Genomic DNA, 13837 nt, shown 5'->3' on the forward strand with positions numbered 1-13837 from the left:
AATGAAAAAAAAATTATAGAAACCAATGCATTAATGTTTCAGACCATTTGTAATTTAATTGATATAATAAAGCGCAGAAAGCTGAAATCTCAGAAGTCATATTCTGAGATAATTTCTGGACAAATGTAATTAGCGTAACAGATGTTAATATGGTAACACGGCGACACGCGGTCACTTTGAACGTACCGGCTGTACAACAGCCCGCCTAAAATATAATCTACTAGCAAAGACTTAATAACACACTAACAGGGACTGAATGTATCGTTTTGATGAAAATTTCTAAGAAAGTTGGCCTATGTACAGCTAGAGACACTGAAATTCAAAAATAATGAAATCTTTAATGGTGATTTTTTTTTTTTTTTGTGCACTGACTTTCATACTTTGGACAGATTGTGCAAAGAGACATAATTAGAAATAGACATCATGCTTGGCAAGGGTGAAGGTTAACGCAAAAGAGGAAGATTGGCATGGATTGATCCAAGCGATGAGTCGATGCAATAACAATAGCTATAAATGCGACTCTAGCGACGATTATCCATCTGACCGGAAACCGAACGCAGCCGAGGGCGACCGTCCGCGGGGCCGCCGCGAGCCGACATCAACCGGACCGCACGCGGAGAGAGATTTCTTTTGTGATGGAGAATCGCGCATCCTCCTGCACGCCTGCTGCTGCACTTTGCATTTACTGCGGACAACGTGATAAACGGAGACGCCGCTGTCGCCTGCAGGTCGCACTGCTTTTCGTCTTCACAGACCGCTCTTCGCCCAGCCCCCACCCCAAGAACCCCCATCCAGACAATTCAACTCGCAACAAGACAGTGTTTGTCTGACATCGTGTAATCCACAGATATGCCCCGCAGTGCCTGTCTTCCCTGCTTTCCTTCTGTCTTCCCCCCCGCCCCCCCATACCTTCCAGCACACTTTTAAAAGCTTGCATAATTAACAGAGGTTGCAGGCGTTTTGTGTGGAAGGTAAATTAGGAAAAGGAGAGCAGACAAAGGCAGGTAAACCCTCCCTTTCGTCGTTCCCAGGCAAATCTGATGGGCCACATTTAACCGGTTTCCATGGCTACCAAATTCTAATTATTGCATCCTGGTTTGGGAGCGCCGTGGCAACGCGGAGCAGCCGGTGTGATTTTTTGGGCTTCCCTGGATACATGCGACTGCTCTGCTTCTCCCTGCAGGAGATGCTCCGGGTCGCTGGCCGCCGCAGCCCCCCGAGCGCCGAGATATCACCTTTGGACATTCGAGCAGGCCGACGGTGAGGCGGATGCTCTTTTCGAGCAGACAGTGCGCTGTGGAGAAGCTTCCCCCGTCCATCCGCTCTCTGCTTTCAGCGCTGCTCCACGTGACCCCCCCGCACCAGCAGCGATAGGATGCGGCCGCCGAGGCACCTGCCCAATCAGGCTTTGACGTTCGTATAAACAGGAGCAGAGCTGCCCGCTCGCTTCTCAGACTGGAATTATGCTCCAGCCGGGGTGCGAATGAGGTGCTCCACGCACATGGCTCAGCCGATGTCCATTTTGGCTACAGCGCCACGCCTGAGACCATCTGCTGCCCGCACTCCTCCCCGCTCATCCTCAGAAGCTGCCGGATCATTTGCCATCTGCATCTCACTGCCACAGACATGTCGTTTCCACCAGAATGGACAGAAAATGTGAATCTTACGTCTGTACGTAAGTGGATCGAATCCATTTAGCATCGAAACTGATTTCTGTGAGGGTGTTATGCATCAGCTTAATTAGATGGGTTTTTTTTACTTTATCAAACAAGGGTTTATTGATAGAGGACAACGTGATCAGGAACAGACTAGACAGAAGCAGGCTTTGTGCAAATAGAAAGAGCATATTCATAAATCTTTGCAGGAAATTCTTTCCTTCACTCAGGTTAAATCTATGCAATATAATTTAACAGCGACAGGAGACTAAATTATTTGAAATAGAGTTGTTCTTTACGTCTACAGATATGCTGAAGTGCTGTTTGAATGTGTTGAAATTTTCTGAACTGTCAGATTTATCATTACTATTATTATTGATATTATGAATAATAGTAATAACAGTAATAATAAGAATAATAATTCCATTTGCACATTCATTCGTCTTGGAATCTTTTGAAGTCAACAAAGGTCTAAATTTTTCAGATAAATCGTTGTGGTGGGAAAATGCATTTTAGAACATGTTATATAGATAGTAGAAGTAAATGCTGATTTATATGCATCAAACATATAGAAATTGTAGTGTTGGCATTTTTAGCTAAAATTTTGTGTATATTTATGTGTAAATGCAAGACGGACCATTTTGTCCCTCCTTCTAATAAATAACAAACAGTGAGCATGTTTTCTGAAAGTAGCGTGCTGTGTAAAAAAAAAAAATTGTAAGAGTTCTGTTGAAAGTGGGGGTCGGGGGGGTTGACAGTGGAACTTTGCATCAGCTGCCAGTTGTCTTTGTGCTGAGATGTGAGCCAAGGTGTCCAGGTTCCCCCCACCTGCCTTTGTTCAGGTGCGCTGCCGATAACCCCCACCCCCCAATCGCCTTTGTGGACCATAATGAGGTTATTCATGTGTCTCTGAAAGAGATGCCATTGATGCCGAAAGGGCATTGTTCTCCACCGCGAAAAAAGCCGTGCCGTTACCTTAGTACCGCTCACGCACTGGTTTACGTAAAGGCAAGCAAATGATTTAAAGCGGTCTTTCAGTATAATGTTGAATCTGATGCCTCTCAGCCTCCTCTTTTGTTTACTTCACAAACAGAAAAATTGTTCACAAGTGTTCACTGCAAGTATCTGTTGCTCTCATTTTTTAATTAAATAATTCTTCTTTATAGACTTAAATGTTCGAAACAGTGAATGATTCCTATTTTTACAAAAAAAAAAAGTGGGTTTTTCAGCGTATTGCACCGAAAGTATTGTTTAAATGTAACATTTTTAACTTTGTTAAATACAAAATTGGAGTTATTCTCGGTGCCATCTTTCCTTCCATGGGTGAGATGAAGCAATGTCTTCACGTCTAAGTGAGGAATGCGTGATAGTTGAGCTCAAACGAGTATCTTCTCTGGATTTTTAGGCAGACGATCAATCACGTTCCCTGAACATCGCTCAGACAGGACTTTAGGGCAAATATTTGTTTGCGGAGACACTGTCCAAAACAGAGAACTTCATTATAGTTTCCAAAAGTTCCTTCTGGAGGCTACGCTGTAACGCTTAGCAGGTTATTGACACAATGGAGCGTATTGTTTTCCCAGGGTTTGTGATGCGTCATCTTTCGGATGATGCATAATCTTCAAAATGTCATGGATGGTAAACTTAAATGGCCACAAGACAAAGTGTACGAAATGCATCTGGGCTACCGTACAGGATATCGATATGGTGTTTTATGCGGTGCACCGCATAACTTTGAATGCGTCCTTGTATTACTTACTCTAAACAAATTGCGCGATTATTTTCCCAGTACGTCCTCATGTCGAGAGGAAACGGAATCCTCACTTCACCCTGCCAACAGATCCGAACTCACCTCTCAGGGTGTGTGTTTGAGCAATCGAAAAATGGACGCCTAGATAAATCTCGGTTCGTTGAGATTCGAGGGAAATTTCCGAAGCCGATCGCAACCGCTCCATCGGCTTCGGCTTTCTATCCTGGATTTAAACACTGAGAATTAACGCGTTAGAGGAGGCTAACGACAACTTCGCAATCATATCATCCTGCTGCTAGTTCGGCGCCAACGTTAATGACCGCGCCTTCATACGAGCACCGTTCGCATTAGAGAAGGCCCTAAAATAATCGTCTCGATCGCTTGCCGTTTCTTCGGCTTTTCGATACAACGCAAACGACAGCTTGAACCATTTGAGATCGCAACGTTTTAAATGAGACCTGTCCTCTCCAATAATGTTTCTTATTAGCAGAGCAGCAATGTCGAAGGCCAACAGGATTTTCCTGGGGAAGATCATGTGTGATGAGCCACAGAAGCTTATTCACTGTACCACAGGGAGGGATCTAGCAGGGTAGCCAAAAGAAACCGTCCTTCGCCGCTAGACTTAGCGTCCCGCGTAGCGGATGCTGCTGCTAAAGCTTTACGGTTCGCTTGGCTCTCGTGTCCTGAAGACAACATATGGATGGAGCAGCATATCGGAAGACGACGTGAATCCCGGGCCTCCCGTCAACCTGTCATATTGTTTGCAATTAGTGCCTTCGGAAGCCTTCCTCTGAGAACGTAGACGAGCTTCGCGTCGCCGGACGTGTTTGTTTTCACAGCTCATGATTCCACAGCTGTGGGAAATTTTCAAGGGACACGTGCAGCCCTCGGAGATGCACGGAACTGACAGCTTGTTGCAGGAAAGCAGCTTGGCTGTGCAACATTTCTGGCAGTGTGAAGAAATGGAGCTGTCCCATAGTGGAAGAGCACAGCGATAATTATATATGAATGTTCAAGGGCCACTTAATTTGAACAACCCAGCCTCAGCTTGCAAGGAGCATGTCATTAGCTTGTATTAAGTTGAAAATGGGTTGAAAATGGACAGCGCTTCGGGGACGCGCTGTCTGGACGGACAGCTGCGATCGTGCATCGTACGCCGTGTTCGGGATGACTTCACAGCTGTCACCTCGGGAGCCAAGCAACACGTCAGCACAGCGCTCATGTAATATGGGCAAGTTCCCAAGTGCTTCCCAGAGTCAATCCTTCCATGGTTTTAGAGTTAATTAAGCAGTACCCACAGCCTCTCATTCATAATACTTTCAGGTTGCTCCAGAGATGGCTAGATGGCTTGACTGGTTCAAGAAAACGTATATTTGGAGTCCCTCCAGTGGCGCATGGGCACGCTGACGTATATTGGCGGATTGCCACCAGTTTCCACCTTGCCGCGACTGCCATCTGCGGTAATGATGCCCGTGGAACAGGAATGGGCCAGTGTTTCCTCGGGTGGGTGTGGTGGCGGGGGTTTTCTGCTCGACGACATTCGCGGTCAGCGAAACAGGTGGATCCGGACACGTGGGACATACCCCTCCAAGCGCGAGGTGCCCTCGTGAAGCCCGTCGCCCAAAGCAGGTGCACCGGGGGGGGAGGTGTGTGCCTGTGTTCACACCTTCTGACTTGGCGTGGGTGTCATGCTTCAAGGGGAAGGTAAGAACTGGGTAATTAGTTATGACTAAGCTAGGATTTTAAGAGGAAAGGGAGGTGAAATGCAGAGCACACGCATACATAGAGTATATGTTTTCCTAGATAGAGATGGGACAGCAGGACAGCAGCTGCCTTCGGATATAATGGTCACAGGTTCGAACCTCTCCTACCCCTACACAACAAGGTATTTACCCGTATTGTTCCAGCAAAATTACCAAACTGTATAAATGGGTAAATAATTCTAGGGATCTTAACATTGTAAGTCACCTTGGAGAAGAGCATTAACCAACTCAATAAAAATACTGAAAGAAACGAGCTGTCAAGAACCCCTTAAGCCTCAGTACTTTTCATATCTCTAGTTTGCCCAAAATAGGTTTTGTGAAGCTATTTCGGACTCCAGGCACGCATTCATTATGTTTTGAGGAACAATAGTAGCTGAGCAGTGATTCATGTTATGCTGACAGAAAATGATGCGGATGAGCACTTCTCCCACAGCATCGTACAATGAATGCAGTATGATGGTTACGGTCCATAGCGCACAGCCGTTTTCGCAAGCAGGCACCGTGGGTACGGGTTTTAAGCTTTAATATAAAAATCTGTTATTGGGATTGATATCTTTAACGTCATTTTTCTGGAGCAAATAGGAAGTAGCAGTGGAGAGTGACCGCAAAAGTAAGCTTCCGGTCGGACCGGCTGGATTACAAATTTATGGGAATACATGGACAAGGCGGTCTGTTTGTTGCTCGTTTCATGTTAATTCAAGGTTGGCTTCCTACCCTTTGCTCCAAGCTTCTACTAGCGGCAGCAGCTCATGCCTAATTGCAATTTTATGGCCATTTCATTATCACTCACCCAAGGATTACTTAACTACTGGAGGCACCTGGCGTTGATCATCTAGTGTTGAGGTTACTCAAGTCTTCAAAATTTCTGTCCCACTCTGGATCACTGTTGGTGAACCCGGTAGAGCAGTAACCCTGGGGATCTTGCCCTTGCGGGGACAAACGACACTCCTGTCTGCAGGCGCTGACATTTTGCCTCAGGAAAGGAGGAATCGCTGGCAGTGCCGTCTCTTGCCACCTGCTCCTTCTCACACAGGTTCCAATATCCAGACATCTTCCTCGGACCCACGGTCGCCACCCCATTGGCGTATACGCTGGTGTCTTTTCGAACCCTGATTTTGGCAGCAAATTCGCAGTTTGTCAGATATGCTTTTCTTGGTCTCCCGATGGCTGTTCGACTTAAGTGCTGTGTCTGGACATGCTCGGACCCATCTGCTGCGCTCGGGTTCATTTGACGGTGTTAGCACATTATTATTGCATAGATGACTGTAAGTGGAACTAAAAGGTTATTTGCTTTCGTGCCAAGCCAGCCAATTCCCATTGCTCACGACAGCCTTGAAGTCCCTAGGCTGGCATAGGCACTCCACAAATTCAAACCCCAGCAGATTTCTTAGTGCTGCTTAACTCAGTCCCCACAAGTATCAGTAAAGTGCTGTGATTTATGTGCTGCCAAATGATTTTGTAGGTGTCTAGCAGTGATAGGGACCAGACTTCACTGTAACCTAACATTCCAGCCATCCTTAGAGTATAAAGAAGAATAAACTGAGTTCTACTCAAATTACTCCTGTTTTTGTAGAGAGGTAAACGGGTAAGGAAGGTTTTCATCCAACAAAGTCCTGCTTCTCTCCTTCTGTGCAGGCAATGCAGGTGGTAAGGACACGGATCATGTTGGCTCTCCCAGTCAGGCCTGACCTTCTGGACCAGTTTGAGAACAGAACCTCAGCACAGTCATCCTGAGGATCCAGCAGGATATCCAAGGATGAATCACGAGGATGTCCATTCCCACCCCATCCTGTAAGTCATTCTTAAGTAAACCGCATGCTCTAAATTACTTTTTTCTACAAATAGCGTTTCCTTAATACTTTTAATAGGTGACACTTTCATTCAGAAAAGGTGACAATCTTTCAGCATTGCTACGGATGGATATTTTACTGGTTAGTTGAAGCACTTTCCTCAAGATGCACACTATGGCTTTGCACCAACCTTCTCTGTGGCCCCCGAGTTGCTGCCAAATGACTTCAGCTGTTGTCGTGTGTCTTATTATCAACATATCTTATACGTTAGCTTATGTCGGCCTTCCGCCAAAGTACATTTCATGCAGCGATGAGAACATGCTTGGATGTGACTGCCTCCCGTTGCCCCCTGGTTCATCTTGGCTGTGGCACCGTGTCCACACAGGGAGCTCCAAGAGAAGATCCAGCCAGAGATCATGGAGCTGGTCAAGCAGCAGAGACTCCATCGGCTGTGCGAAGGCACCTGCTTCAGGAAGATCAGCAGCCGCAGGCGGCAAGGTGTGTGTGTGTGTGTGCGTGTGTGTGTGTGTGTGTGTGTGTCTCTGTGCTGTATGGGTGTTTGGGGAGTGTTGATCACATATGGGATTTGATTACTGCTGTCACTCTGTTCACTACAAACCAGTTGGATGTTATGACAATCCACTAATCCTCTACAGATGAAACGTGGCACCAGCAGTGGGAAACCCCTTTGGGAGTTCCTATTATTGCATTGATTTGCTATTTGAAAAATGTCTGGTATTCTGTAATCACCTAAATTTAGGTTATCAAATGCAAACTGAAGCTTTTTTTTTTTTTTTTTTTTGTTCTCATCAGTCTGTTCTGCTGTGTGTTCACTGAAAAGCACACGGCGCCTTTTGTTACCAAACTAAGACCCCAGCACTGGCAGACCGCACCTCCCACTCGCCTGGGAAAGACTGCCAGCGATCTCATTACGCATTCACTAAATGCCACGCATAACGTTTTGTCGCTTATCTGCTTAAATGGCGACGCATCCCAGGAAAGTAACAACAAAATAAATCATCCCTCTTCCAGACAGCCTTCAGGGGATGCACTAGAGCTTGAGGTACGGAGGTCTGAGTGTGTGAGGAAGGTGGGCTCTCCTCGGAATGTGCCCACCGTGACCGCAAATCACAGTAAAGCCCCTTTCCGTGAACAGAATGTCATTTCAGCCCAGGAAGCAGAGGTTTAAAATTTAAACACCCTGCTTTTCCCTATTATTAAACCCGAATATCTCAGTAAATCTGCAATCCACAGACAGCAGGAAGGGCTTCATTTAAAAAGATACTCTGGGTTTTGCGAAGCCCAAAAGAAAGTATTTTAAAAGACACTTATTTCCGGACATTACTATCGCACTACTTTACCTTTGACAGTAAAGTTATATTTCTATTTACAAAGTCTGCATAAGGGTTCATGCTATATGGCAAATATTTATAATATAAAATAAATTACGAATGTAAAATAAACACAATGTGAAGATATACAGAAAATATTTTAAAACAAGTAATTAAATGTTTTTAATAATTTTTTAGATGCACTCATTTAAAAATCTGAGCTTTCAAGGGCTGCTCTAGATATCTTTGCAGGTATTTCTTTTGCGTATAGTCTTCATGCCATTGCTCTCAGCAGGGAAGGAGGAGACAGGGAACCGGCGACACAGGCCTTCCACAGTTGCTCTTCGAAAGCTAGAAGCAAACGCTGCTGTGTGATACACGCTCCAGTTACATTGACTCATTCAGCACACGCTCTTCTCCGAAGCAACTTACAGTGAACACTCCAGTAATTAAAATAATGTAAAATAGCTTATTATTATTATCTGACACCTTTTCATCCGAGGTGACTTACAGTGCTAGATAGACTGCAGTGCAGTACACTACCTAAAGTAAAACACCAGGTAACACACTGTTACACATCTACACTACGGACAGTTCAGTCACCAATTCATCTGAAAAACATGTCTTTGGACTGTGGGAGGTAACCAGAGCACCTGGGGGAAATCCACGCAGACACAGGGAAAACATACATGCTCCACGCAGACCGAGCAGGGATCGAGCCAACATCCCCTCGGACTGTCCAGGTACCGAGACAACAGCAGCACCGTACTGCCCAGATGACTTCCTCTATAAAGAATAGGGAAGACTCCAGAACCTCAAAAGCTCTTTCATTACTAGTCTAAAGAAGTAGGGGATTGTCATTTGAAGGAACCAGTTAACTGTCTCTCATTGCACTGTATATATAAGCAGGAGGAAAACCAACAACAAACTTAGTCATAATATTGCATAGAATAACTCTCAATACCAAAAAACTCAGCTTTCTGGATCCATTCCATCATGAGAAAAGCAATAAACGCACTTCCAGTTTGTTTACTATCCTCACAAACATACTCACACAAAATTCAGTATTTGAAGATACCTCTAAATGACAACACATTTTTATAAACTCTCAATACAACATGCTGTCACAGCCGCAGTGGTGATTGTTGAAATATACAATTTGGTACATTTTATACGCTCAGACATTTAATGCACAACTCTTTTCTCCTTCTAGGATGTAAACAACCTTATATATTTTTTGATAAATACAAATTTACTTTATTTTCAGTATGACACACACTTCAGGTAAAATTTTTTTAAATGAAAATGTCGTCTAAAATGTTGACGTGATTCATTTTTAAAAGCAAAACATATTAACCACTTCAAGTCATGGGCCCTCTACGCTGGCTTCTCCATTCTGGGTCCAGAATTTGTAATTTCTGCCTAAACTGGGATGTATTTTTAATGTAACATTTTAATTGTTTGATTGAGCTTTGGGAGTTTTGTCCCCCTGCGTTCCCCACCATGCAGCAGTCTGTAGATAAGAACACCCGGGGACAATCAACTGTGTTTGCATGAAGTAGAAAAGGTGCAAAGTATGATGCGTGTCCTAATGCAAGGGACACATGCATCCGTTGATACTCTGCCCCGATTCGGGGCTATTAAGCTGCGAGGAAGCGCCAGAGAATAATGCATGTCTATATTTATTTTTCCCGCTTCCTCTTTCGGTAACAGCATGACGGCCGACACGCCGTTGGAGGCATTAAATATTTACGACATGGAAACATCCTATTCTGGCTCCTCATTGTGCCTCCGAGTTTGGTTCGAAAGCCAGATGGTACAAAAATGACTGCCATCACCCACGCTGATCAGCACACTTGTTTAAACTCAACACTTTAAATTAGACTTCAGATGACAGTGTTGACAGAAAAAAAAAAAAAAAAACAGAGTAACAAGCAAACTTACGCATTATGGTTTTTCAAGATTTACTTGACTTAGATTAGATGTGGTGTACATGCTGTTATAGCAGAGTAGTGGATTTTAGAAGGCGGCAGAATGCATGTCAGATCATATTATTTCGAGGATCATGAGTTAACACTGTTCTGGAAGCTGTCGAGATCAGGCTTACCAGTCCCTGGGCTCTTCCTTTCTGTTTTAGAGATTAGCTGCGTTATATAAATATACTGCATCTGCCCTTCATAAAGCTTTGATCCCCCTGCAGATGAATGCCAGTTTTTGCCATGATTACTTTCATCGCTCGGATTTGGATAGAGTCGTTTCAGAGTGAACCTGGGTGCCAGAGCAACTCCTACCCCACATGTAAATGACCTTTTTGACATTCCAAAAAAAAATCGAACACTCTAAGGCCATACACATACATGCACATGCAGGCTTCACCTGTGTTCTCTGCTGTCAAACTGGTCCGATCGTGGGGCTCACCTCACGTCGGGCTGCTTGATGTCATCCTGCAGACAAATTCTGGTACTGCCGGCTGTCGCCCAACCACAAGGTTCTGCACTACGGGGACCTGGATGACGGCACGAAGGGAGCGGTGCCCCATGATTCCCTTCAAGAGAAACGTAAGCAACAGCCCCTGAACCCCAAATGCCACCGAACCCAAGCATGAAACCTCTAAGTGACCAAACTAAGACAAGCAGGGAGGCATGACTATGAAAAAAAGTGAGCAAGGTACTTACCCTAAATTGCTCCAGTAAAAATTACCCAGCTGTATAAATCAGTAAATAATTGTAAATACCTTAACATTATAAGTCACTCTGGGGAAAAAGTGTGAGCTAAATGAATAAAGGTAAATGTAAGCGGGCTTCAGCATCCCCTTATTAAGTCTTATTTTTCTGAGTTGTACCTGTTGATTTTTCCTCGCCGGCCCCGTTACCATTCCTCGCAGTGGCTGTGGCCGACATCAAAGCCGTCGTGACCGGAAAGGACTGCCCGCACATGAAGGAGAAAGCAGCACTTCGACAGAATAAGGTGAAGTACGAGGCGGCTCGCTGTCACGTCTGCAGTCCATGCGTAGGTGTCGTGTGAAGGCCGTCTCTCCGGCTTGGCACAATGCACTGGCACAAGCGCAGAAAACCTGCTTGGGTATTTTAAAACGCCTCATTTTGCAGAGAGGACTTGTGTCTATAAAGCCCACACTCACCAGGGCCCTCCTTTTATTATTTTTGTATAATAAACAGAAGCCAGCCACAGTTGTCTGTGCTGGGTGTTTGGCTGCGCTGGAATCACTGTGTTTCTTAGGCTTTCGGTTCTCGTAGTAGATACGTTAAATGCGGCGCAAGAAAGCTGAAAAAGGTACGCTTTGAATGCTCTATTTTTAGTTATATTCAGTAAATGTGAACAGTGCTGTAAAAAAAAAAAAAAACAGCAATATTACAATAACACTTGCATGTTATTGCAAACAGGACCCTTCACCTGGCAGCTTCTCTCAAAAAGGTGACAGCAGACAGTATTTCTCATTCTTATGTCATCAGACAGAGCCCTTCATGCAATTATGCAAGCGATGATGACGTAGCACAAATCCATTTTAATAACTAATGTCCTAAGAAAACGCAACACTTTAACACAGCAATCTCAACACTCACACAGATCTTCTTAGGAATTAACAGTTCATTTACAATGCTATAACATTTCATAATTACACTTACGAAAACATTACAGCATCTTTTCAAAGCATAACATTGATAAGTTCCTTATGGAATTTATTCCTCCCTCCTTTTGCTGGAGCTGTATGTCTCATATTATATCACTGTCATCGAAGGCCAAACTCCATCCAGAAATAACTATGAGTCATTGTGTTGCAGTTCGGAGATCACTTTGAAATATAATCCAGATTAATTACTGGATGGCTGATATGATGACCCAGTTTAACCTAGGAGTGTGAACATGTAACCATCATGACAAGAAGAACCTTCCAGCACAATAGCACCAAAATGGAACACAAACACCCCTACTGCACCCCCAGCTCCCCATCCCAGCTCACGGATGACTGACCGTGGAGCTCCGTGAGGAGGACAGATGTGCTGTCTGCTCTGCGGAACCTTGCCCGGAAACTGGCAGGAGGGAGCCGCCACGGGAAGGAGACAGTGTCAGACGAAGGAGCTGATTTCAGTTGTATTCTTAATAGGGACCATGTCTCATTGCAGGAAATGCAGGAACTGGCGTTCTCTATCCTCTATGAGTCAGATGAATATTTGAACTTCATTGCTCCCAATAAGCATGAGGTATGTGCCATCTTCATATCTTACACTGAGAAAATGTGCATAAAATCTTCTAGGAACCGTTATAATTAATACTTGTTACAGTGTCAGTACATACTTTGTTTTAAATGTGTCAATGATCAAGCAATATCTATTATATAGAGCACTTTTTCCACTGTCATACAAATTAATCAGTCATTACATGCCTATTTCATTATTTGCCACTTCACCTTGCAGTACTGCGTGTGGACAGATGGTCTAAATGCTCTCCTGGGAAAGGAGATGACAAGTGACCTCACTAAGTCCGACCTGGACACCCTGCTCAGCATGGAGATGAAGCTCCGCCTCCTGGATCTTGAGAACATAAAGATTCCAGAGGCTCCGCCTCCAATTCCCAAAGAACCTAGTGACTATAACTTTGTTTATGACTGCAACTGACCACCTGCAAGATGTGTGGTTTCTTTCTCAGAGGAAGGACATTCAAATTCTGATGAGGAGGGGGATAAATAATGGATTACCTTGACATTTTTGTTTTGTCTTGCTATGTGTTGAAGACTTCATGTGAAGAGTTTAATTTACCTCTAGCATTTGCAGGAACCGTGACTCTTTATAAATCATCATCTCCATGCCATTAGTAAGATTAAACTAACAAAGTCTAGGAGGGCAGGTACCAGTCTTGTTGCAGAATCTTCACGATATGACAACTCTAAAGGAAGTACCAGTATTAATAGTCTCCCATCTTCATACTGTTCCTTTTTCACTGGAAAAATTATCCTTGGTGAACTGGTGGATGAAGAACATTGCAAAGGATTTCACATCTCAGTCGGAAGCCTTTACGATAACAATGAACCAACATCGCACCATCCTCTGTGTGGAAATACTTGCACAAGTAGAAAAGGATGTGAGGTTTACAGCTAAATCTGAATGAGTGTGGTAGTATCTTATTCAGACTTCTTAAACCCATTAAATGATGTGCACAGAACCTGTAGCCAATCTCTTATTTAATCACATTTTGTATTGAAACATCCTATTTGAACTTACTACATTTGATATTTAAAAAAAAAAAAAAAAAAAAAAAATCTGCAAAACTAACTTATGTGAAGCCTTAAACTCAATGTGTTGGTTGAAAAGATGAAGAATGCAGCTTCTGTGGGGAAAAACAGTCAGTGACTTTGTTATTAAATATTCTAACATTAAGAACCACAAGGTTACATACTAACACTGCTGTATGACTTTGATCTAAGCACTGTAAAATAATGTAACACAGCCTATCCTATTTTAAATAGTAATACAATACAATCCTAAGAGGAAGACATGGGCCGGTCTCATTCTTTCCACTTATTTGGTTCAGT

At 43.9% G+C, this 13837-nt stretch overlaps 1 pseudogene; it reads left to right on the forward strand.

Annotated features, from left to right (window-relative positions):
• Positions 1 to 1278: 1278 nt before the first annotated feature.
• LOC108940719 (engulfment and cell motility protein 1-like) lies at positions 1279 to 12936 on the forward strand (annotated as a pseudogene).
• The last annotated feature ends 901 nt before the right edge of the window (positions 12937 to 13837 follow it).

The sequence above is a fragment of the Scleropages formosus genome, chromosome 18 (genome assembly GCF_900964775.1).
Source record: "Scleropages formosus chromosome 18, fSclFor1.1, whole genome shotgun sequence".
NCBI classification, from domain to species: Eukaryota; Metazoa; Chordata; class Actinopteri; order Osteoglossiformes; family Osteoglossidae; genus Scleropages; species Scleropages formosus.